The sequence below is a fragment of the Nipponia nippon genome, unplaced genomic scaffold (genome assembly GCF_047370975.1).
Source record: "Nipponia nippon isolate SJK-2023a ecotype South Korea unplaced genomic scaffold, ASM4737097v1 scaffold_4, whole genome shotgun sequence".
Lineage (NCBI taxonomy): Eukaryota > Metazoa > Chordata > Aves > Pelecaniformes > Threskiornithidae > Nipponia > Nipponia nippon.
The window spans coordinates 119,193,347-119,219,266 of record NW_028262358.1 but is presented as its reverse complement, the minus strand read 5'-3'; the positions used below and the strand labels follow the sequence as shown (position 1 = coordinate 119,219,266).

At 45.6% G+C, this 25,920-nt stretch overlaps 1 protein-coding gene across 5 annotated transcripts in view; it reads right to left on the bottom strand.

Moving 5' to 3' along the window:
- Positions 1 to 25,920, bottom strand: part of EVA1A (eva-1 homolog A, regulator of programmed cell death) — a 210,360-nt gene that overhangs the window by 44,708 nt on the left and 139,732 nt on the right. Inside the window, exons 1-2 of one of the 5 annotated variants that reach the window (XM_087777157.1) lie at positions 21,807 to 21,930; positions 21,373 to 21,471 (exon numbers count right to left, since the gene is read on the bottom strand). The exons of 1 other annotated variant lie outside the window; for it this stretch is intronic. The gene's annotated coding sequence lies outside the window, so the exon portion shown is untranslated. Of the gene's footprint in view, positions 1 to 4,472; positions 4,574 to 21,372; positions 21,472 to 21,673; positions 21,719 to 21,806; positions 22,074 to 25,920 lie in introns of those variants that run through there. 3 more of the 5 variants (XM_087777156.1, XM_087777159.1, XM_087777158.1) reach the window with 3 other exon arrangements.

The window sequence follows — 25,920 nt, the reverse complement described above, 5'->3', positions numbered from 1 at the left end:
AAGCAATGGCCACCGTCTGCAACCTCGTCAGTGGAGCTCAGGAAACAAGGGATGCACTTCCAAACCCCAGCTCAGCCTCAGGAGGGCTTAATAATTTCCACGTTCTCAAGGGACCAGAGACCCTCGCTGAAGGAGTTGCCTTCTGCTCCTGGGGAAGCTCAGCAGCTGCACAGCCCTGAGCCCAAAAGCCACAGGACAGGGCTGTGCTGTGAAGCTTCACCACCATATGCTGGGCAGATTTGAGTTTTACAGCCCAGGTGAGGAAGGGCTGTCCCCCTTACAGCAGCACTGATGGGCCATGCTGCCGCTCTTCTCTCAGGAGCGACAGTAACAAAATCCTGGCCAGCCTGGCTGTCCAGGGAAGGAATACCACAAACATTTCCTTGCTTCAGTCATCAGCCAAAACAAGGCAAACACCTACTGGGTGCCTCAAGTGGGCCCTGGTCACAGAGGCAGAAAAATTGCTGGCAGCATGGAGTTTGGCTCCTGCAGCCTTCAAGCTGGGACTGGGAGAACTGGTGTCTGGTCCCGATTCCTGGCTGATGAACACAAGCACCTAAGTGCTCATGCGGATCATGCTTTCCACCCCTCCTGGCCTCAGTTCTCCATACAGCATCTCCCAGCCCCCTGTGGGGTATGGAAGGCTAATGCAAAGCTTTTGAGTGACCCGTAAGTCACTCTCATAGACAGGTACAGCCTTCTCCATTGCAGGCACTACAAGAGGAAATGAGTAAAAACACATCCACATTCCCTTGGACTTCAAAAAGAACCAAATCTCGATCCAACCTCTTTAGTGAAGGTTACAAGCTGGAGGACTCTTCACAGCAAGAGTCAAAAAGCATCCTGAGAAAAGAGGAGCTATAGCTCCTACTGCCCTGTCATGCTCTCAGGACTCTGTCATTCTTTTGCTGGTCCCCACTACAGTGTTTTTATGGTTTTCTTGCTTTCATTTCTGCTCTCTTTCATAGTCTCCCAGAGTTTCAATCAATCAAAGTTGCATTTCCCCATTTCTCGTTCTCCCCAACCCCTTGCATTTCTGGAAGGAAAACAAGGACAGACAGAGCTGGCTGGCCATAAAAAGCTGTTCTTACAATGAAAGCAGTGCTTTCCAATAAAACTTAAGCAGCCTGGCTGCGCCGCCTGTGCTTTGCTTCCCTGCTTTAGGGCACATCTGCAGAGATACAGCAGCCTCAGATGAGTGACATAAATGATAAAGAATCATTCTTAATAATCAAGCAACTTCAGCCTTGCCAAAAAAGTAGCCGATACACCCATTCCAGCTACTGCACACTTACAAATATGTTGATCTCTGGAGGCCCCCTCCTCCCAGAGCTGGTGACTGAACCAATCCCAGGTTTGATTTTTCTCTTAGTTGACTTGTTTATTGCCAAATTCCAAAACCCCTCAAAAAAAACCCCTGCACTTTTCCAATGTGATTTATGAAGTGCCTCTAAGTAAGCACATGCATGCACACATAAAAACACAGAGGGCTGTGGTTCCAGCTGCACGGGAAAAGCGGGAACAGGAACTCTCACTGCATAATAAACACTACCTGAGCAAGCCCTTTTCTTTGTCTGCGAAAGGCTTGGGGCCAGATCTTTGGGAGGAAGCATAACTGCATCACTTCATTAGCTTCCTTTGGGTTGTGAAATGATGCGGGGTTTTTTTATTATTTTGAAAAACTTCTCTTAAACACAGACACACACAGAGGAAAGGTAACTATCAGCCCTTGGTCACTTCAAACTAGGCCATCCCTGCATGTCCAAACAGTTTAACAGCCCTAGCTTTAAGCCTTTACAAGCATCTCTTCCCGTCATCAAAGAGGAAGGCTGTTTAATTTTCATTTTAAAGGGCAGAAGAGAAGCATATTAATCTTCAACCCATCTTTGGTTAACGAGAGTGCTGTGTACTCTGTCCCAAAGCAGCAATCATCATCCAAGATGCTCTCACAGCTATTTGCAGAGCAGGGACTCTTGCATCACTCTTGTAAACTCAATATGTAAGTCACTGAGAAGCAAATCAGCGTTTTCAGCAAGAACAGAGGTCATTTGCTGTAACTTGCATGCTCTGAGTGCCTAAATGTGAGCAAAGCATTTTGAGCCCCAAGACACACTCCATGGTAAAGCCCAGCCCAACAAAGCTGGTGTGCGCAGGGTGACGGGGACCTGCAGCCCCTGCTTAGCTCTGTAGAGGAGCTCAAAATTGCATTTCTGGAGGTCCGTGCTCTGAGCTTTACCCTGACTCCTGCTCTCCTCCTCAGGCCTGTGAAGTTCAGATATTTTTAGCTGTTTGCCATGAGTGAAGGAATGTCTTTTCCTAAGTTACCTCATTCATAAGGGCAGCTCCGCCAACACAAACAGGTCCTAAGTGTGATTACACTGATTCCAGCCAGGGGAGAGAGCTCACACCACATTAATGTGCATGCTCAAATCATAAGTACCTGGAATTATTTGTATTTATGGTGCATGAAATTACGTTCCTGACTTCCTCACCTGGCCACACAGATAGGAGGGGGAGGGAATTTCAGATCCTTCCTGCCCTTACGTGGCTGAGCACCTCTGAAAGTGAGTGAGCAGCCCTGAAAGCCCCAAGATAAGCGGGGGGTCATCAGGGGGTGCTCCCTGAACTGGGGCCTTTTCAGGAATACATGCCAAAAGGAAAGCCAGCGGCCAACAGCAACTCAATTTCTTGCCTGGGGAAATCTGTGCTACCCCAGGCTTGCTCTGTTAATCACTCACACACCTCCATATGCCTTTACTCTCATCTCATCAGAACCATCCCATAAGCAGACAGCAATTAACACCCTCCTGAGCAAAGGGACCAAGGACCCGGTGAATAACCCCTATATAAAGTTATTGTGCCTCAAACACCAACTAATTAACTCTCAAAAACACCATCTATGTTGTAAACCCAGCACAACATTTACCTTTCACAAGTGAGAAATGTAAACCATGGCCGTTAATTGGCTTGCCCAAGGCCACCAAGGCAAATCAGTGTCAGAGGAAACTAAAGACAGCAAAGCTGCTTCCTTGCTCTGCCCAGCAACTGCCTATGTGATCCCAGGCCTGAAGGATGTATATGCTGGGGGAACAGGGTTTCTCTGCTTCATAGGGCTTTCAACAAACCCATTCAAGGTGTTCAGACACAATTTTACCTGCAGATGCCACAAAAGCACTGGTAACTACTTGGAGGTCTGGGCTTAGGCACTTCAGCCGTGCCAGGCCGGGAAATGTAGATATTAAAAACTCTGTCTGTCTAACACTTGATCTATCTATCTATCTATCTATCTACCTAAAAAAAATTAAGAGACCCCCAGAAACATAAGAAAAGCTAGCTCAATGCACGGACAGGATGCATGAACTTTTCTCGTGTTATCCACCACTAGCAAATATATATTGAATAGGAGGTGCCTGATCCATAGGGAATTAGGATACAGACAGGCTTAAGATGGGAAAATACTGATATGCAACCCCTCAAAGTCCTGCTTTATTTGTTTTGGACATTGCCTCAGAATTACCGAGTAGCCCTCTGCCACAACCTCAGAGCTGCTCTGCACTGCATGGGTTGTTGCACTATGAGCACTTGCTGGCTTTTCATTAACATAAATTGTAATATAGGTGATGACGGGCAAAGAGACAATTCCATCCATCCCCTCGTCACGGTGTGTCTCGTGCACAGCACTTCTCATCTTCTCAGCAGCGACAAACTCAGGACCAACGACAACAACAAAAAGGCTTAATCCCTTTCCAGGGAGTTCTTGTCTGCAAAATCCTCCTTATGAAAGACAGATGTGAACCTGCCAGTCCAGTCAGATGCAGAAAACCCTGGTAAATGCAGGAACGAACGTTCTCGCACACAGAATTGGCAAGAAATAATGGGGAGATTCAAACAATGAAAGCAGTAAATCATTTCAATATGACAGGCTGGAACTGAAAACAATTTCAGTCCACGGACATAGAAATCAAAGACCATCATCTCCAGCAATCCCAAAGGAAAACAAACTTTTCCTTTCCCCAGAAAGTAAAGTTATAAGCCAAGGTGAAGCGAATTGAGATTGAGGAAGGGAATGATCCCTATTCAGCGAGGCACATTGCAATAATCAGAGCGCACACATTACCAGAGACGTAATTTAAAGCAGAGATCAAATTCTACAAAGCAAGACAAAAAAGAAAAGTAATAGTAAAGGAATGCTATGAGCAACAGAAACCCCAGCACTGACAGGGCCTTGCTGAACACTACACAAACCATACAGCACCAGCCACACCTGAGAGGACCTTTCATATTGCACAAATATTCAATCCCCCTGCCAGACTGCATGCATGATTTTTCTTTGCTTTTTATTAGCTAAGATCAAAATCTATCATCTAATGAAAGCTCTAAGTCTCTCTAACCAGCAGGAATAAGAAAGATGCCAGCCTAATTTCCTGGATTAAAACGAAACAACAGGAAAGTTTGGGAGGTCTGAGTCTTACCTTATAGACTCCTGGCAGCAAAGTGTGGCAGCACCACATCTGCTTCTCCCATCAAAGAAAACGCCCAAGCCCACTTTTAGGGTGATGTCGACAGCAACTTCCTGAATTAAAAAAATCACTGTTGTTCGGAAATCCAGAGTGCCTGGCTAAAATCAGCAAGGTGACAAACAGCAGCTTAGCAAAGCTCAGCCCATTGCTGGATGCCACGGATGTCACGGAGATGCACCGACCCCCCGAACTGCTCACCGACGGACAGGAAACTTCCCACTCTCAAAAATGCATGTGCAGGTGGTGACAAGCCTGAAAAATGAACCAGGATGGAGAACTCCAGGCCCAAAGCAAGGGTCTCTTCATCTGCCAAATGTCACATCCCTGCTCACCAGCTCTGCAAAGATAGGAGGTGCTGGTTGTATTAATTCTCAGCCTTCATGTCCTGTGGGCTTTTTTACCAATTTGAAATCATGTCTCAATTTTCCCCTCAGATTATTACTTCAATTACTTTTGTAAGCTTCTTTCATTTCATGTTAAAGTGTTCCCAAACTTTCTTTCTAATATAAACAATAGCAATTAATTTAGAAAGCTTGATTCGTAGGTGAGTTAGGTCCATTTACCCCTCTCTGGCGTGCAAACCAACCAGCTTTTATTCTTACAATCCCTTGGGAAATCAGGGTGACATTTTAGGGAGGGACACTGAGATTAAGAAAATACAAAAATATATATAGCATTGTTTGCTATTCATCCATCACCTCAAAGCCATTTTGGGGTAATGTGGCACTTCTACACTTGCCTCCTTTGTCTCAACTTTCACAGGTTGGGACATATAATTTCTTCAGTCTTCCAGTTGCTTTTCTCCCCAGAAAGATGCCAAACCTTTTTTTGCAAGCTATGGGGATGATCTCACAAGTTTCTAATCAGAAGCATTTCTGCTGTGGGTGATTGCAAGTGATGATTCAAACTATGCGAGTCCTGTTCCAATACAAGAGCGTAAAAATGCAGCCGCTGCTGCTTGGAACGTGGCCACTGCTTAGCAGAGCAGAAACACACCGCGCGTTCCTGGGAAAAGCAAGAGGGAGTTATTTGTGTAGCATGTGAAAGGTTAGGTAAAGCCGGGGGATTTGCACAGACATAGGAGAGATGGCGATTCCAGCACCATCGGCTTGGGCATCAGTGCAATACTGACTCATGCAATGACACCCTGCAGCCCTTCCCTGATGCCCTCTTCCTCCTTTAACCCCTGTGCGTCCCACTGTTGAGGCAAAAAATCCAGGAGTTGACTTGCTGCAACACTAGAGGCTCTCAGTATAGTGTAAAATTGTCTTTTTTCAGCCAAGAGCATACATAAAAATAATACTTGTCCTCCCTCTTCAGCCCAGGGGAGTCCCATACACGCCTGCCGGTTGCTGCTAAGGAGAAAAACACAGGCAGTTTCACATCATTCCTCTCCTTCCGTAGTTCTTGTTCATCTGCTATCAGTCTCCCATATTTACCGCTGTGAAATCAAGTTATATATTTGAAAATATGTATCAGCTGTCTGACATTTGCAAATCTGTTTACGGCGCTTGTCTTCTCATTACCCTGTTTACTTTACAACCTTGATTTTATTGAAATGCCATTTTGGAATATTGATTTCATTCGAATTGCAAATAAAAATGAGCTTTCTTGAAGAAAATTATATTTCATGGTCAATAGACAGGAAAATCTGTCTGAGTCACTTTTGCATAGAAAAATAATTGTCCCATTTAAAAGGGCTGTGTAATGTTGTGTAACTCAGGAGACCGAGGGCTAAGCGCTGGTGTGCTGGGGAGATTGGGGGTTCAAAACCTGCTCACAGTCCACCAGCAGCAGACTCATTTATTCAGTCTGTGTTTCCACTTTCCCTGGTTGTGACAATGAAAAGCTCTGCAGCAAAACTTGGCATTTAACTCTTTCTGTTCTCTACTGCATCTATCACCATGCCACCATCTCTGCAGCTCTCTCCATTAAGCTTTTGGTAAACGGTGTGTAAGTAGGACTGGACCTTCTCCAGCAGATGGAGAAGGTAAACAACATGGGTTCATTTTGTACACAAACATTTTGCCAGTAACACTTTGGCAATGATATGTGTGAAAAAATCACACACCTGACATGGCTACGTTACACTATTTGCTGCTTAGTTTCTCCTTCCAAGCAATAGAGTTAACTACATGAGCAAAAAAACTTTTTAGCAGAGACTAGCTATGTCTTTATTGGGAAATTTATTATTAGAGTTTGGCTGATCGAGTTGTAAATCCAGGTAAGTAAAGCAACCCTTTATTTGAGGGTTGCCAGTTGGCCGGTAAAACAGACAGATTTGGGGTTTCTCATGGGGAGAATTACTAATTATTCAGTTATAGCAGAAAGAACGTGGAGTGGGAATGTCCTGACCCACAGAGCACTGGAAATACCTGCAGATGGGTACAGAAAGACTGTCCCTCTACTGCGGATGACAAGATCCCTCTCCAACACTGCCTTAATTAAGCAAAGCAACCAGATTGCTTTACAGACCTTTAAACCTGCCAACATGCCTCTCATACATTCTGACAGACCACTTCAGTTCAGCTGCAAAACAGGAGTGCCACAAGACTATGCAGCTCTTTAGGCTGAGGACACAAGCATGGGTTCAAGCCCTAATCCACTGCCCATGCATGTTGGTAACCACCTAACCCTGAGAAGACCATCTTCCTAGACCTTCTGCAGTGAGCCAGTCAGGACAAGACTTAGTCTGAAGCCACCTGTAACATGACTAGACCTGCATGCTTCTTCCCAGGAGCTGAGAAGAAAGTCTCCTTTCCTCCAGCATCACAGCTCAGCCAATCCCAACACCTGCTTCCCGGCGTCATACGGGAGGAGAAGACCTCCTCGGGCAGGTGTCAGCCTCAGCCACGTCACAGAGCTGTTACCTGCCTCCTCCGAGCCAGAGTGCCTGCCCAGACAAAGGCATGGCAGACTGTCTGCGTGGAGACAGAAGACACTCTTGGCCAAAGCTCAGCCCTCAACAGTAACACGCAAGATAAGCAGAGCAACAGTGGCTGTGTCAGCTGCTTCTCCTCCGTGTCTTGGCTCTGGGCAAGAGAGACTTCTCACAGACATGCAAGAATTTTCTCTTTGGAATCTCTGCTGAAACTAGCATGAGAGCCCATTTAATGTGAGTGGTGAGGATGTACTTAATGCAGCTGCCATCTACTGCAGTGCCCAAACAACTCATAATCTCCAAAACACTTCTCTTCACAATCCTGTGGTGAAGCAAGGCACTGCTCTGAGTCTCATTTCACAAAATCCCACCTGAGATGCTCACCCACATTGCCAGTCTATGGCAGCCCAGGGACCTGGACGTGTATCACCAACAGGGCTAACACCACAGAGGAGGTACAATTGCAAAGAGCATTCGCATGCAGACTTTTGCTTAGAAAAACAAAAAAATCCATCAGAACTGTTGCAGAAAGAAACAGCCCTTGGAAACACTAAGGTCAAAGTTTCAGACTCAGGGGAGTCTTCTACATCTGAGAAAATGGGACAACTGGAAATATGGAAGCAACCCAAAGGTGCTACGAAATAGTCTCCACAACTTTCTGCAAAGCTGACAGACATTGTATTTCTTCATGCTACTCCTGTGCTTAACAAAAATAAAGAAGTAGCTTTAGCTGGCTGTGTCCTGAAAGAACAGCCACATCATGTGGCAAGTCCCTCAAAATGTCAGGACTGAAACTGGGCCCTAGAGAGCCCAAAAGGGCAACAACTTCACCATTTGAGCTGAAGAACAAGAAGTCCCTTTTGGTCCCACAAGCAGAGCTTATTCGTGGGGCACAGGGCTGCAGTGACAAAATGGCTTCAGCAGAGCCAACCTGTGCACAGTCAGCTCTAAACTCACAGCTGCGGTGTCAAGTCCCAGGGGACGGGATGGCATGCGCTAAGATAGTATAGCCCTGTGAGACCTTATGGAATTACATCTGGCCCCTACAGCAGGTGGGCCGGAGCTATCGACTCCAGCCAAATCTCCAGCTCGATGTCTTATTAAAGTAAATCCCTACATAACAAGCGAGGCAAAGGAAGCTTCTGGGTAGGAGGGGCCTCCAGATGCAAAACTCGGTGATAAGGAGTGATGGCCCACTGTTTCGAAAGCACATATGTTACCCAATGGGCCAAACACCAACAGGAGGAGAATTCTGAACTTTCTGAAGCAGTTATTAATGTCACCATTGAACTTACCAACAGCTACCAGAAGGACATTTAAGATACTTTTCCCCTTAAATTTACTATATAAGGAGCAATACCTATTGGCCAAAGCTGCCTTTGAAGTGACAGCTAGGGTATATACATGAGTCTTAATCTATACACAATAGGAGGATCAGGAAACAGGTAGCCTATACTGTAGATACTTGCCTTAAAAATGCTCTCACTGCAATGTTCATATTTGTTCCTGATCCATCTGCAGGAAACCTTTAAATACGAAAAGTTATTAAATCCAGAAACAATAAATTATCTACAAGGAAAAGGGAGAAGAGGCAGCTCCTTTAATCTCCCAATAAAGAAGCAAAGGAAATTGCATCATACCCAGATGGGAGACTGATGTGGCTGGCCAGACAGACAGAGCGATTGATGCGTTGGCATTAATGGCATCACTTCCACAGATCCAGACAGACAGACACTAGCTATAGAGAAAAGGGCCAAAGTGAACGCCTAGATCCAACTCCTTCTTGGCTGTCCAAGAGCCTTGATGCAATTTTTGTATCGGGTTACTCTTTCTCATATAAAGCGCATCAAACCCCTGGCCCTAATGCATGGAGGGAAGTGAACTTTTGCCACTCAGAAACATTTCTTGTGCGGTCCTCAAGCAACGTGGGAAAGGAAAGTTATAATTCCCTTTCCCCAAGTGTAAAACCCACCAACTCTACAAAGTGAGGCTGAGCTGAAAAACTACACTTGTCTTAATTTTCAGGGCGATGTAAAAAGAAATGAGAAACAGCTTTTTGACTGAGGTTTTTTTTTTTTTAGTGCTGCAATCTTTTTTTATTCTGATCCATTATCTCATCAGTAGCAACACAGTTTGTTTTCTGGCCCCCTTCCACAAGCTCTCTGGGTCAGATAGTGGTATTTGTTTTAATGTAACAAATATGGTTGTTAACCAAAAAGAGGCAGATGTTTATCCCAAGAATGTTCCCTACACAATCTCAACCCCCCTTTCACCAAGATTACTTCTGTCTGAATTAAGTGCATTTAAAAACCTGTCTGAAGTTACTACTCCAGAGACCAACAAATAACTGTTACTTCATGGACAATTATATCCTCTGGCCTTTGGTCCCTCTGGCCATGCCCCTTACCATTTACACCTCCCCAAAGCAGAATAAGTACTGCCAAATCAGAGGAGCACCATTTCAAACTTGGTCTCCCCCTTTTATTGCTGGGTAAAGGGTTTTTCTATGCATCAGCACCCCTGAAGACTTAACGTATGGGAGCCCCAGTACACCATAGCCTTGACCCAGATGTAGTGCCTCTCCAAAAAAAAGGAAAAGAAGAGCAGAAATCAACAGCTGGTTTTCACAGCCAACTAAATGAAGGCAGATGATCTGCCTTTGCCTGAAACCAAGCTCACAGCCAGTTACTACAGAGCCATGGAGAAGCAGTAACTGTTGCTCATGAGCCCCCAAAGCCCTGATACACCATCTGCTTTTTGCCGCATCATACATCCCAACGGCAGTTTCATGCTTGCCAGGGAGCATCCTACAGCACAGACAGCCGAGGGGTTGCTGCTCATTCTGTTGAGACAAGATCCAGTTTAAGGGAGCAGTTCCTCACCTTGCCTAAATTGCCCATTTCTAAGGATCTGCTGGAAAGCTAGGTGCAAGAGCAAATCCAAATGTAGATCTAACCCTGGAGAAGCAGAAGAGACATTAACAGCAGTGACAGGGAGCTCCGAATTTCCGGAGGGACCTCAGCACCTACCTATCAGCCTGAATGACTTGGCATGGCAGAGGTTAACTCAAAGGGCCACAGAAGAGGGGAAAAACGTTTTAAATTAGAGGCAGGAATATTTATTAGCTAAAAGAAAAAATTCCCTCTCCATTGGGATCTGCCTTGGTAAACACAGAAGACACAAATCAACCTAATGGCACTGCCAACCCCTCACCCCACATCCAGCCAGCGTGCAGAGCCGGTCCCCTTTGCTCTCTCTGGCAGGACTCTCTGCAGCTTTCCTTCTCTGAAGTTTGCTTACGTTACTGGCTCCCTTTGCTGACATTGGCAGCTTGCTCAAGCCTTTGCAAAACTATTTTTTCTTGGATATACTTAATCTATCTTATTTTTATCCCATCTGTGAGAAAAAACGGCCACAGCGCAAACCGATCTGCTTAGCAATATTGCCAGCTACGTGGATCCCATGACCTTCTAGATAGGTTGAGGCAATGTTTTCTGTTTATCTGGTGCTGCTCTTGTGCACTCACCCATGTCCTATCCCTAACGCAGCATGCATTTGCAAGTTCTCTTAAAGGCCTCTTTCAAGGTGAATTAACTGAGTCTCATGCATACTGTATTGCTGAGTGTGGACTTCCAGACCTTTCTTTTTCCATATAAAGTTTTAAATAGGTTTAAACTGAAAATCTTACTGAGGGATCTCACGTGTTCTTCATACATCAGTCCTGTAAATGGCGTTGGATGCACTCCCTGAGAGAATCTGCTATGGCTCAGGGTGTCCCAAAGAAGGATACATGGACCACTAATATATAAAAAAAAAAAAAAAAATCCATGGCCCACATTGCACAACATTAGAAGTTTATTTCCATTCATACATATTTTAAAAATTGGCTAAACTTTGAGTATCTACCTCTTTATTTTCCCCATTTTCTTTGCTGGCTCACTGGCCAGCATGGAAATGTACAGGTATGGGTCATCTTCGTTTGTTTGCAGACTGCCTCAGACTTACAGATGAAGGAGTGCTGCTCCAGAGGATGCTACTGGGGGGTGCCCTTCTTGGCATGTCAAGGAGGTGAGAGTCTTCTCAAGATACCATGAATCTTGTGCTTCCTCTGCCTCTGGAGACGCTATAACTCCTCAGTGCGCCTACTCAGCCCCCTGCTAGTAGCACAGCACAGTCCTTAATGCGGAATTAATTCAAAAGAACCAGAGTACATGGAGTTCTTAGGGAGAGGGATATAATTACTGCATTTTAAGTTCTCCTGGAAAAATGTAAAAGTGATATTTTTTTGGAGTTAATGTCTTTCCCTGCTGCTCATTCTGGCTGGAGGCATCCTCTTGTCTTTCCTGACTAGTGTTCATCTGTTCCTTTCTGAAATGCATGAGATAAAGGAGAAACCTCCTGTGAGACGGGTGGGGAAGGAGTCGTGGTCCACAGGTGAAGCAGGGAAACATGAAAGATCTGGAATGCTCATTTTCCTAAGGATTTCACTTAATCAAATTATCACCAAACTGCAAGCCATTTCTAACCACTAATCACCCACTGCCTGGAAACTATTTTGAACAAATGTAAATGTACAAAATCTGGTTGATGAAAGCCTTGAAATGTAGATCCTGGAAAGTTTGTGAACTCTACCAACTGTGGAGAAACAAAACCACAGTTTCTTTTTGTAACTTTGATCCTATTTTAGGGGCAATACACAGGCACATGTAACAGATCTTTCCTTCCTCTCTATTTTCTTGCCAGGGATGCCATTTATACTCTTTGGAAATAGCACTATAGCTACTCCATGCTGCCTATCCTCCAGGATATATCAGATGTTATTTAAATAAATGCATGCTAGAATTTTTCTGCAATGCCTCCTGGTAAACAGCAGCTGTAATGAGCCTACGTTCAGACTGAAAGGGCCAAAAAAGTTGAACTGAAGTCAAACGGAACAATTTGGTCCTACAGTACCAGACTCTGCATAGTGATATAACAGATTAAATACTTAGAAGAAAGAATGAGGAATCACAGATGTTCTCCCACAAAAACTGCAGCCCGCCTTAGCACTGACTTCTTCTCTTTGTCCTTTAAACATTATAAGAAAGACCTGTCAATATATATTGCACCACGGCAGCACAACAGCTGAATCAACTACCCAGCCATGGCCAAGGGGGAAACAACCCCACAGATACCCTCAAGCAGTCCATGTCTCCTCCTGAGGAGTTCTGAGCAAGTTTACTTCATACTTCTCTAAGTCGCATGGTTCAATGGAAACAACAAGGTAGAACTAATTCCCTTAAAAGCCATAGAGATTTTATGTTAAGTTTTCCTGTACTATGAGTTTTTAATCTGTAGGTCCTTATGGCCCAAAGTGATTTTGCAGATTGAAATATCAGGTTGTTTTCTGTAGACCAAAGTTCAAACCCTGATGGAGGTTCACATATTCGCTGTAGTAATCTAGTCCCTACAGGCCCCATCACAAAATTTCTGCTCAAAAGCAAGACCCCAAGCCAGGAAATTCAGTGAAAGAGAGGATGGAAGAGATGATGTGCTCTTCAGCTGCCTACCTTGCGGCCAGCTCTTGAAACTGTAATTGCCCAGAAATAAAATGTATGCAAATTCAGAAGATAAACAGGACAAAAACCACAACACAAGCGAGCTGCATCCATTCATCAATAAAGCAAGAGCAAATTCTGATGAAATGGGAGGTTTTTTCTGAGCCCCAGTTTGGAATCTGCTTTTTCTTCCAGGGTCAACAAAACCTCCGGTTTCAAACTTTTGCATATATGCTTTGAGAATTTGCATGCTGTGAGGTCTCACCATGGATAGCACATCTTTTCTCAAGCAACATATACAACAGAACGTCATGGGGATTTTTTCCAACCTTCCCTCATTAATAACACATAGCAGTCACTTAGAGCTTTTCATTTCTCCAGCATATTGCAAGCAAGAAGGAATGACACGTCTGACAGGTGGCTTTGAGGTAGCAATCCCATTTTGCAATTGGACAAGATGACCTTCCCATCATCAGGAATGGTGGACTGGTGGAGGACACAGGCTTCTTAGCTCCTCCAGCTGCATTTAGTCTCCCCCTCAGACCCATAGTGGTCCTGAGGGCTGCAGAAGCACATCAGGCCCCAAAGAACCGCTGCAATAGGGGTATAATTTAGGGTGCCTGCTTCAAACTGCGCTGTTGTGAAATAACTCTAGGCTGGTCAGGAGACATGGAAAGGCAAGTTAGAAAGTTTTATGTCCACCTCTCGAGGTTGCTTCTCTCTTCTTCATATCGTTGCCGGCATTCCTGTATTTCCCAGAAAATACCTTTATTTCTTCCTCCCCAGTTTGGGTTGTCTTTTGCTATTTTCTGTGTGCTTCTACTTTATCTCTGAGATGATTCAAACTATGTGACCTCTGCCATGAGAGGAAAGAAGCAAAGGTCAAGGAAGCTCTTATGCTATTTCTGTAGTAGTGAATTACACCGTTCAGGACACAAGCATGGGTGCTGGAACTTGACTGTCTATGCTATTACACAGCTATCACATGTTTTTAGTCGAAGCCAACTGCTACCCTCCCAGATAATTCCCAGACAAGGATCAGGAATCAGCATGCACCAAGTGTATGGGAAAGATGAACCACTGGAGCACTCAGTGCCCGCAGACACAGGTGTCTCAACCTTCCTAAAATTTCACTCCATCATCCATTGTGGCCATCAGACATGAGCACTTCATTCTAAGCACCTGTCTTGGGGAACAGGAGACAACTCACAGCTTGGTATCCATCTCCCCACAAATTTTTGCAAAACATACTCACTTCAGAGTAGGGAACCTATTTGGCTGATTCTAGAATCTGATTCTGGAACCTATTTGTCTGATTCTGGAAATCACATATGACTACATCATTTACATTTGCTTTGAGGATATTTTATATACTCAGAAGGGGGTAAAAGCAGCCTAGTGTACATGAGAATTTGTCTGACTGAACCTCCACCTTTCCTTTAACTGCTATTAGCACACACAATAGCAACTGCAAGTGCTTCAGAGCAGGAACCCTGCCGGTTCAGGGCAAATGGGTGCAGAGTCTTTAACGTTGTTGCAATGCCAGGGAAATGAACAAATTTGCCCCCTGGGTTGAAGCTAGAGGAATGAAATTGTTGAGCCCTGCCTAAAATCACATGGGTCTGCTTGGCTCGTCTGATGTTGTTCCATTGCCTGTGATTCACAGGCACTTCTCTGCCTTGCTCTCTGCTCTGCTGTGTGATGCTTGGCAGCGACATGCACAGTTAAAGCTGTGCAGAGAGCAAACTAAGGCCCTGAATTGATACTTTTTTTTTTTTTTTTTTGCAAGCAAGCTCCTGCCTCACAGGGACAACTCCAGAAAATTACAAAACAGACAAGGTCTGGATAGAATCAGCAAGAATTTAGTGTTGTTGGAAAATAAAGTCAAATTGCATGGCGTGATAGCCCTGCGATCCCTTTCCTAACATGCATAATTTCTCTTTGTAACAGCAATAGGCATTGCCTTGCATACTGCTTTGCAAATACTGACTAAGGCCAACAATATTTCTCTGGATTATAGCCTGCCCCTTGCACCTGCAAAAGCTGAGCTATGGAAAGCTGACTTCAGGCCACATTTAATAAAAGCCTTACCTTGGTGTCACAATAACGAACCTGTAGACATCCCGCCCAGCAGCATGACCCAGAGCACCTGTCTTAAGTGTTCAGGCATCCAACACAGTCAAAACGAGAGCACTGAATTTCTGAGGAGTGACTAAGAACCTGTAAGCGTACACGTATGGTCCAGGGTGTCTATGCAGGGCAATAAAGTGTTGCCACATGCTGAGTGAGAAAGTGCTGAGAGCCAGCCAGCTGGAAACACCAAGCCCAGAGACATATCTGAATAGGTACCTACATCCTGGCTTTGTCCCCTCAGAAGCCGGTTGACATGTCAGAGAAGCCTTTCCTAAATATCAGCTGGAAAGCTCTCACTAGAGGTGCATGAGATGTTCACTGCCTGACACAGCATCCACTTGAAGGAGAGGTGATGCAGACCCATGCAGTAAGGCGCAAGCAGAAGACGGAGGTTGACTTGACTATTGTCACGGTGCGGGTGGTGTACTCCTTCCTCTCTGGGGAGGGTTTCTGCTGCCACTGTTGCTGTCACTGCATGCAACCTCTGTTTTAAAGCAGTTGGTCAGGAAGAGTCAGCATACCTGGCAGGTTTGCCTAGCCAGGGCTTCTTCAAGAACACAAACAAAACAGAAGGAATTCCCAGTTTTCCATTTGTTTGCTTTTTAAACAGTAAGACTCAATACTGAAAGCTATTTAGACTCTGGCTGACCAAATCTCATACGTAGAGCTTTCATATAGGCCAACGGTTGCAGGTTTTGGACAGAGAAGAGAGGTGACAATCTTTGGGACAGAAAACTCAAGACGAGACAGGAACCCTCCTTGCACACTCGGTGCTGTTCAAGCCTCCTTAGCTGGCTGAAGAGCATCCTTCTTGCTTCTGAATCGCAGCAGAGAACAGAAAACACTTACAGATTTCTTCAAGAAAAGAAAAAAGGAAGCAAGGAGTTGATCACTCCCTGCTTCCAGCTCCTGCTTGTGGAAGAGAGATAAGGGACCTTCCCTGCACTTTGGGCAGATCTCTACCCCTTCTTTCCTGTGCAGGGCTGGTACCTGGCACCACACACTGCTGTGACATTCATGGCATCATTGCTCTCAGGAGAGCTTTTTGTACTTGCTCTGTAATCAGATCCAAAGCTGCTAAATATATTAATCTGATTGTAACCATTGTATCAAGCGGAGGAAAAGAAATAAGAAATTTAAGTTTGCAATCTGCCAGCTATTCCAAAAACCAGAGCATTGTGGATAGTAAATAGAGAGAAGCAATAAAACAGGAGTCAGAGGAATTTGAGTCTTTCATGGTCACTGATGTAGTAAATCAGCACTGCAGTTTAACACAGCCAAATGTAGTGTAAAGCAATATGTCTGAGGGAAAGGACTGAACTTGAAAGCATGAATTTAAATGTGACATTCACGCACTACACTAGCCAGGAAAAGGAGGCTGATTTCATTAAAGAAAAATAAATCTCTGAAGACTATACAGCCCATGTATGCATTAATAAAGAAGGAAAAAAAAAGGAATCCAAGCAAATTTGCATAATTTTAGGCTATGTCAGAGGGGAATCACAGTGACTAGTAAAACAAAAGGAGCACAGGACATATATTATTAAGCCAGTGAAATTAAGTCCAGCTGGGAAACTCCAGCAGAGTATCTCACAGGTAATGCATCAGGTACCACTGAGGATGAGATATGGGCTTCACCTGTTGTTATCTCTGTCCTTAGTATAGTGACTGGTGACCAAGAAGCAAACTCAGATTTAATTAGCAAGCTCTCTGTGTGTATTTAAGTTAAGGTAGCACCTGCATATTTTAATTACGGTAACTTCAGGTGTTCATAGCTTTCCACTGCACCAGCCCCTGTAGAAACAACCCCCACTTCAAAGTAAGATGGTCAAAGAGGGGAGAGCAGGGAGTGGTGGTCTTTCTATTGCCAATAGTCAGTGGAGGAGGAGAACATTGAAATACCATGGTCATAGAGGAAATCAGAGGGACAGATCCATTTTTTTTTCATAACCACAGAAAGCCTCTGAGAACACTCTCCAAACTGCAGGTACAAAAATGTGCTTGCTCCAGTGAAAACCAGCCGCTGCTGGTGTGGAAGGGGACAGACTGCTCTGTGCTCCTCAGGGTAAGAACAAACTCTGGCCAAAGACAGTGGAGGACAACTCCTTGTTTTTAACAACACTGCAGTTCTGCAATGCTGCAAATGGCCTGGGGTGCGTTCAGAGAGACTCACCCCCAGTAAACTGCTGGGAACTTGCATCAGGAGGATGAGGGACAAGCACCTTGAGCCAGGATTCCCACCAGTGGCTGCGGAGAAATCAGGTATCTCAGGGTGAACACCCCAACGCTGACCTTCCTCAGAAGCCAATTTTATTCTCAGTGGGGAAAGAAAACCTTTCACAGTTACCAGATTAAGCTGATCAAGAACTAACAAGAACTGGAGAAGCAACAGGAGTGGCCTCCTCCACTCTGCCTCCAGAGAAAAATCTGGCTTTTATTACAAAATTCCAGCCTCAAGCTTCCTCCCACAGGATAGACCAAGGAGGCCCAGACTTGTATGAATTAACCAAAAATAACACTTCCAGGGAGGGAGAGGATGACTGAGGGGATTGCTGATGGGATACAGAGGCCTCTCATCTCCTTCTCACCAGTTCAACTCCAGAAGAAGTCAGGAGTAAGGAGGAAAAGCCTCTGGTTTCGAGCTGTTCGTTGCCCTTAGCTGATTTACTGGGAAGCAAGTGACTCTGCCACAACCACCAGCACATCAGGCAGCCCCAAGCAGAAGACAGAAGGGCAAATCTGTCCTTCCATCCTCAGCATTAATCCATTTTAAACAGCTGTGAGTCGCACGGTAGCAAGGCTCAGACTGATAGCGAGCTTCAGTCTCCAGCAGCAAATATGTTTAAAAATAGCCAAAGCAAACAGGATACTGTTTGGAGAGGGAAGAAAGCATGCACCTTTTTGGCTGTGTTTGGCCAGCAGCAGGGATATCATCTGGTCAATCCTGACCATCTCCGCTACACCTCCTCATTGCTATGGCAATGTCCCATAAACAGAGCAGGGATCAACAGTTCCCTGGAGCAAGGAGGCAAGGACTGTCCTCAGGTAGTGGCACTGCATTAGAAGAAGGAAAACAAGAGATCTGTGCAGGCAAGCTGAAGACTCACTAGAGCATGTAAATGTAACCTTAATTTGTGCATCAGCACTTAAATACCACAAGAACTGGGGCTGGAGCTACACAAGAGCAAAGCGGATGAACGCAGTGTGTCTGATTCAGCCTGGGGAGACAGCCAGGACCGAGCTGGGACGCACACACAAATGTTAGCCGGCCAAGGCTACCCCAAATGCTGCTGCTATTTTCTGGGTGAACCCCGGCAGAAACTGAAGCAGATGGCTGGCAACATGCTGCCGGGCAGCATCAGAGCATCCTTGGAGCAACCTCGGGCAGGACAGGGAGCACCACACCAAGCTCAAGCACTGAAGCAGGGAAAAGCAGATCCAAGAAAAGGACCACCAGAGCCATAGGAAGCCGCCAGTGAACAGAGATCTCTCCTGGAGATCTCAGTCACCACATGGGCCTGCAGAGAAGCAAAGGGTCTGGCTCGGGGACTAGAAGTAGCACGGACTTGCACCTCTAAGCTGTTTCAAAGCAAGGCTTGTTCGCCCTGCCCTTGTGCAAGATGGAGAAAGGGGGAAGGGAAGCACGTGCTCACTCCACCTTCTTGCAGACAGTCTTCACAACCTGAGGCCTCTTACAATACTGGTTCCTCCACTGCAGTGAAGTGGCTGCGAAGAGAGGCTTTACTCAAGGTAGTACTTTGGTGATGTAATTTAAAACAACAGGATTAAACTGAAACAGATAATTTATGTTGTGCAACAGGAAATATTTCCAGACAGCAAAGTCTGTTGGGCTCCAGAGCGTTTTCCCAAGGTAAGCAGCAGAACTGGAATCTCCATCCCTTGACTCATCTGTCAAGCGTACATGAGCACTGAAAGTGTGGTGTGGAGAACATGCTCGCACAAGGAGAGAGACGGGACAGGGACACTGGTCTTTTTGCTTTTACAGCAGTTCTACGTAAAAGCAGGGACATAGCGTTTGCTTTTACATGGAACGAGGTTCCATTAACAGAACAAAAAGCTGCGATTTAGGGGAAGCAGGAAAGCCAAAAAAGCCAGGAAGGTCTTAGTGGTACTCAAGACCCTTCACTTCCCATCATGATCTCACCCTGAGTGAGTTTCTCTCTTCTTGCTTTCTCCTTTGCAAGTCACAGAAAAAAGCAGAGATGACGGGACTGATTCTTATCTGCCCTCACCTGCTGTAAATCAGGAATAACTTCACTGAGATCAGTGGAATGATGTCAGCTTAAAATGAAATAAATTCCCATTTAGATACGAAATAATTCAGGATGAAATTATGTTCATCTCCCATTATAGCACCCATAGGTGAAGTTTTAGGATAGTTTAGAAACAGACTACCCAAAACTGCATTTGAGACAGAGGGTCATCTCTCAACACCTATATATAAAGATGGATTTCTGAAGGACTTCAGGTCCTATCCACCCTTCAAGCACCCAAAATCAGCACCTGAAGCACAGTTAGCGCCCCATCAACCTTGCACAGGCGACTATGGCAATGATTCAATTCACCTCAGAGATGAGTTGTCTGTTGGACTCTTGCAAAAATGTCAGTCTGACACTCTGTTTCCTTTCATATTAAGAAAGACAGAGCACAGTTCCAGGTAAATACTGTTTCTTCAGCTCCTTAGAGGTGCTGGGAGTGACTCCTGCTACAGCTTCTCTCCTCCCTCTTACATGAGCTCATTAGCCTCTTGGCTACATCTCTGCTAGTAAACTAAACTGTGCCAGAGCCCATTCTTCAGCCCTGAAGCCAACTGGCACGGCCTGACGCCTACATATTATTAAACAATCTTACACTCTGAAACAAGCTGGCCGCATCCAAACTGCCTTTCTGGAGTGTCCTGGCCCATCCTAACTCCCAGCAACACCCAGAAGTTGTCTCAGACCAACCCTCGTGTATCAATCACCAGTGTGGCAGCACAGACCATCAAGACCAGCTCACTAGTACAGGTATAAGCCAGCTGTGGGGAATGCTGAAAGTGAAGAATACTTTTTGAAATATCAGTAAGGAGTAGCACAGTACTCAGAAAGAGTCTGGGAGATGGGAAGACCCAAAAAAGTATTTCTGACTCAATTCAATTTAAAAAAAAATATGGCTTTTGTATAAGAACTGTGAAACAAACTTTGAGCTTTTACCTAGAAACCGACTCCAGGCAAAGCTGTCAGCAACGTCTCCTGGGTCCCCCATTGCTTATGGCAGCAAGACAAGGGATGCCAGGGCTGGACAGGGAGCTTGAACTTTCCCCGGCCATGGGAGGCGATGTGCCTCAGCTGGAGGCCAGGGTGAAGGACTGATGTGCTCAGGGTGTGCCCAAAGCCCCCTTTCTACGTTCCATCTTGTACCTTCTTCCACTGCATTCCCTATGGGAAGGGGTGCAGAGAGGACTCGACTGTAAAACTAACATAAAACGAGGGGGAGTCAAGGAAGCAACATGAATCGAGCAATGACATGGAGGTAAATACACTGTACACAAAGCCTTAGGATCATTTTTCCCAGGGCCAACTCCAAGGCTTTCCCCCCCCCAGTTATAATTAGCTGGTAAATACTGTACATATAATTGACCTTTCTAAATGCTGCTGAGTAGCTGGAGGTGTTGGGAACTAATCCTGCCTGTGAAGACCCTGGGGTTGTGCAGCACTGACTCTATCTGCTGGTGTATAATGCTCTGCAAGCGCTTTTTTCCCCTTACTTACTGACACGTTGAAATTTACTGCCCTGTGTCAGTGAGTTCAAGAAAGCCTTTTAACTCTGAAAGCTCCAGGAACCGGCTCCAGCACATGCTTCAGGATTTCTCCATCATTTTGTTATGCCTTGTTTGTCCAAGAAACAGTCAAGACTGAACGAGTCAGGAATGACAGAAATAGTACATGAAGTCACAGTCGCTCCACTTTAAAGTACAAATATTTGTGTCATTTTCCTACCAAATAAATAAATATATGTGTGTTTAGCAAGCAAATAAGGAAATGTCAGAGGAAAGGCATTACAGGCAGGTTTTTACAGATGCCAGCTTACTTGTGCCCGCTCCTCCAAGCGACTGTAATACACATTCCCACAAGTATCGGTTCTTTCTGGTCAGAAAAGCAATCACCGGGACCGTGCACACCCACAAACCCCTTGAACACTACAGCAAGCAAGTCTTAGGAAAAAACTGTAAACACTAGACCGAAGCTGAAAGACAAACACATAAGTACAAACACTGAGCACCCCCTGCTCTTTCCCTCACCTCTGTTCACTGCCTTCCCGGCTTCTGTACAGCCCCACGCTTGTTTCTCCCTCCTTTAAACAGCTCTTTTTTCCATCAGTCGTATCAAGCCACCAGCATCTGCAAAACAGCATCAATGCCAGCCCTCGCAGATGCTGCTGACCTCTCCTATGGAGTGAGACCCACGGCGGGCTCCCACACAACCGGCACTCCCCGGCCGAGCTCCCTTCGCTGTCCCTCCCACACGCCACAGGACCACACCGCAGCCCCTTGCCCACCCGCCACCCAAACACGCCGCACCGGCATCCCCGCTCCCGACCACCTGCATGGACGGGACCACGGCCGTTGGCAGTGAAGTTTGCAAGAGAGAAGAACGTTTTTGCTCTCGCCGCCTTAGGTTCGCAGCAGCCTGGGAAGTACAGCTGAGCTGCTTGGAGAGAAGAAAGTTGTTTTACCGTTCGGTTCTTCGGCGTTGCCGGCAGTGGTCTGGGAGCTGAGCCCGTGAGGACGAGGAGAGCAGGAATGCGGCGTGACAGGCGAGAGCGTGAGGTATGCCCCTGCCCTCTCGCATCCTCCCCAAAAGCCGTCAGTCGGGAGGGCGGACGCCTTGCGCGTCTGCGGGAGGAGAGGAGAGCGGAGCGGGGCGCGGGAGCGAGTGTCGAGGAGGGCAGCAACAGGAAATGACACAGAAACTTCACCAGGCTCCAATCCAAACTTGGCCCCTGACATGAAAGAGAGGGGAGGCAATTTGGGGGGGGGGGGGGGTGGTGAAGAGAAATTTTTCCCCCTCATTAACCAGCCTAAAAATCTGCTGACTGGAAAAAAAAACCAGCACTGTGACAAGTTTTATTAAAGCAAGGAATGAATGGGGGGGGTAAGGGGGGGATTCCCGTCAGAGTTTATTTATTTGAGCAGGAGTGGTGTGATGATGTTAGACACTGAGAGCAAAATGCCATATTCAGCAGCTTTCTGGCTTTTCTATACTCCGTGAATGCTCTAGCTTGTGCCTGAGGGCAGCAGGCACGAAGCAACGTCCCCCTTGCACCCCGTGGGTCAGCCGCTGCCTGCAGGAGCCTGGCTAATTCTGCTCCGAAACGCAGCACTGCCCGCAGCTCCCGGTGCATGGGGAGGGCGGAGGAGACGGGCCAGGGCTGCTGGGATCCTGTGCCCAGCCTTTTGAGGAACACACAGCTCCGCACGTCTCAGGGACAAGGCAGGCAACAGCCCAAACACTGGCGAGGCATGACAATGGCACGACCCACAGAAGGAGAAAATCACACTAGGCGTGTGGTCAAACCTTTGCCTTGATGGATGCAAGATACTGCCTTAATTGAACAAAGCTAGATAGATATCTTCCAGCAAGGTAAATCCTCTGAATGCTTCTCTACACACTGGGTATGAGGGCACAACAGCTATTGAACTGGGTGGCAGGTTTTGAAGCATCCTTTAGAGATAACACCTGGTATGCACGTGTCCTTGCAGGCAGCCCAGACCTAGCTTGACTTCAGGCTCTCTGCGAATCCCACCTGCCTTTGCAGTAAGCGGTGCCATAAACCCTTTGGTAGGAGCCCATGGCACTTTCCAAGGGGTCCTCTTGTCTTCCCGATTTGGGAACCACAGCACCACTGTGGGGTGGATGAGATGTCCAAGCAACAGGTCACTATAGACTGAGGAGCAGGTCAGATGGAAACTTTTCACTTGGAAGTAGGTGAATCACCCCTCACCCTGCTCAAAGATGTCCCACCAGGCACAGTAAGCTCTAGGGACACTTGAAACCCAGGTCTAAGCTCAGATTCAACTCTTTCCTGGGAAGAAATTATAAACATAGTCATTCTAGCCACATATTTGAAAGTGGTGGGAGATTTCTTTCCCTTAACATTGAGCTTTCTCAGGGTAAAGATGGCCTCACTGAGACCTCTCCACTCCCCAATCCGTTTAATAGGAATATAATGTTTCTATTAAAATAAGATTTTTTTTAATATTCCTATTTAATAGGGATATCTTAAGGACAGGTGAGATCACTCATTTGATCATTTCAGTCACCTGGTCTGATCACCTGCATAGCTGAAGCCACAGAGTGGTGTCCCAAACCAACACCAGAACCGCTACAAATTATGGCACATCTTTCAAGGAGACATCCCACCCTGAATCAGAGACTTTCAGTGAAGGACAATCTACCCCAGATATGTTATTTCAGTGGCTATCACCCTGTCAAGAAGAAAGGCTGCCTTTTTAATCTGTATTTTTCTGGCCTCACTCTCCCCCCTCAACCCTGACCATCACTAATCAGTCCACTCCAAGAAGCTACAGATCAGGCATGGACAGAGAAGGGCTGCAGCCCACCAAGGTACAGCCCAACCTCAGTTTACCCTCAGCACAGCAGGAATATTTCAAGCCCAGATATAGCTGGGGTTCCTCCAATATTTTGGTTGAAAGCACCCAGGCCACGCAGCTCCAAGTGGAAACTGGAGCCTACTGTTCCCTCGCCACGTAGACTCGACCTTACAAAACCACAGACAAGTTATCTCGTAACCTTGTCCTGAATAAATAAAATTAGCTGAGCTTTTTTAGTCTCTCACAGTAAGGCAGATTTTATGGACAGACCACAAATCGTGCCTGTCACTCTTTCAAGATCCATTTCCATTCCATTAAAGTCCTTTTTGAAATGTGCCTACCAGAGCTGGATGTGGTAATACAGTAATGATCTCACCTATGCTGTAAATTTTTAACACACTTAGACTGGTATCCAGTTGCTCCATCAGAAGCATCTCTCTCTTTGCTGTGCCTTTGTGAATGTGGTAGTGTTAACAAGCTGAATTAGGGATTTATTGTTATAGTATCATTTTACTCCAAACTTCAACCTGAAATACAAAACACTTTAAGATTTGGCATTCATACAGTGTTCAACATATGCTTTGATCCAAACAAGGGCTTTGACCTGCCTAACCTTTGGTGTACTTTTTTCGCTCTTGTGAATGACTTGAGCACAATCTTAAGGCATCGGTTGTCACTCCCTTAACAAGAGGTTATTTTCAATTAATCAAAGAAATATAAACAGAGCCTTGTATTGAGTTCAAATAAGCTCAGAATAGTTATGTCCTTAAAACAGATGTCTAAGGCTGTGTCTCCTTTCAGATCAGAGCTGGTGTACTATCAAGAAGAGGTCTTGCAGATCTGTTTGCTCAACCAGCTCAAAAAACTGCTATCAGCTCCAAACCCTGACATACTCCAGTGTGGCCCATTGAAGTCAGTGAACGGGGCGGCCCATGATGCAGATTAGGGGATCCGGGCCAAAATCAGATTTGCAAGGTCTTTATAGATTAGAGAGAACAGCGGAAGGGAATTAGATAGCATCATACTATTTCAAAGTAAGGATAGCCCTGTATCAAGCCCAGCATATTATACCTTTTTCCCCATGGTTCTGACCCTGACAAGGTAAAATAATAAAAACAGAAGATGAAGAGACTGTAAGAGACTGTTGGTGCACCATGTAATAAAGTAAACAGGGTCAGGGCTGGTCTTTGGCCCTGGGGCCAGACGGCACAGTCCAGCCACACACATGTTGGAGGCTAAACGCCCTTAACCTCCAAAAGAGAATGGCCCTATCCAGACTGCTTGTTGGGAACAAGCTCTAGCCAATAGTAATGTTCAAGCCATGCCAGAGAGCTGCTGCTGGACTGGGATAAACACGGATGGCAGTAAAATTTAACACTGTGGATAAAAGTTTTCCAGTGGCAGGGGTCTGGCACTATTTAATTAACTTAACCAATTAACTAAAATATAGCTAGCCTCAGAATGACAAGATATCCAAAAGTGCCACAAGATTTTTTCTTCATCCCAAAGCCTTGGATTAATGCAAGCTTGCCCCTGTGAGTCTCAGACTATTCTACACAACTTTAACATCCTTATTTCTTGCGCTTTGGACACTGATTTTTGTCCGTAAGCTGTCCAAGGCAAGGAGCACATCTAGCCCTAGAGTTGTGCCCTTGCAGTTGAAAGCACAAGTGCATCTCCTTAAATCCATAGGGTAGGATGTATCTCCACTCAGCTTAGCCATCTCAAAGGTAGATCTGAACTAAGTACCTGGGCTGTCTCTCTGTAGTTAATAAAGAGAGACTGGCACTTTTGGAGGATAATTTGTCTTATCCAAACATAGTTTAAGACAGGTGAGATAAATCACCTCCAGAGCTGCCCCTCCTGCTCCAGGGATTATGGAGGGAGCCTAGCTAATTCTTTCAATCTGCACCTAATTTTTCAGCGTCTAATATGGGGGCCAAAAGCAAGATATGTGTTTGCCTGGTGTAACAGAACACAGATTATTTCATATTAAATAAATATGATAAGAGTGCCATCATGCCTTTTGCTGCCAGAAACAATTGTTCTTGTGTAGCCTCTGAATGAGGTAGACTCTGATTAGGCCATTAGGTTTCATGCAGTTACCACTGGAGCCCGATAAGTTGTGCGGCACTAAAATGTATGTTCTCAGCAGGGCATCCACTCTGGATTGCAAGGTGTCAAGAGAAGGGAGAAGCCACCATGTCTTTCACTAGTTCATTATCCTGAGAGTAA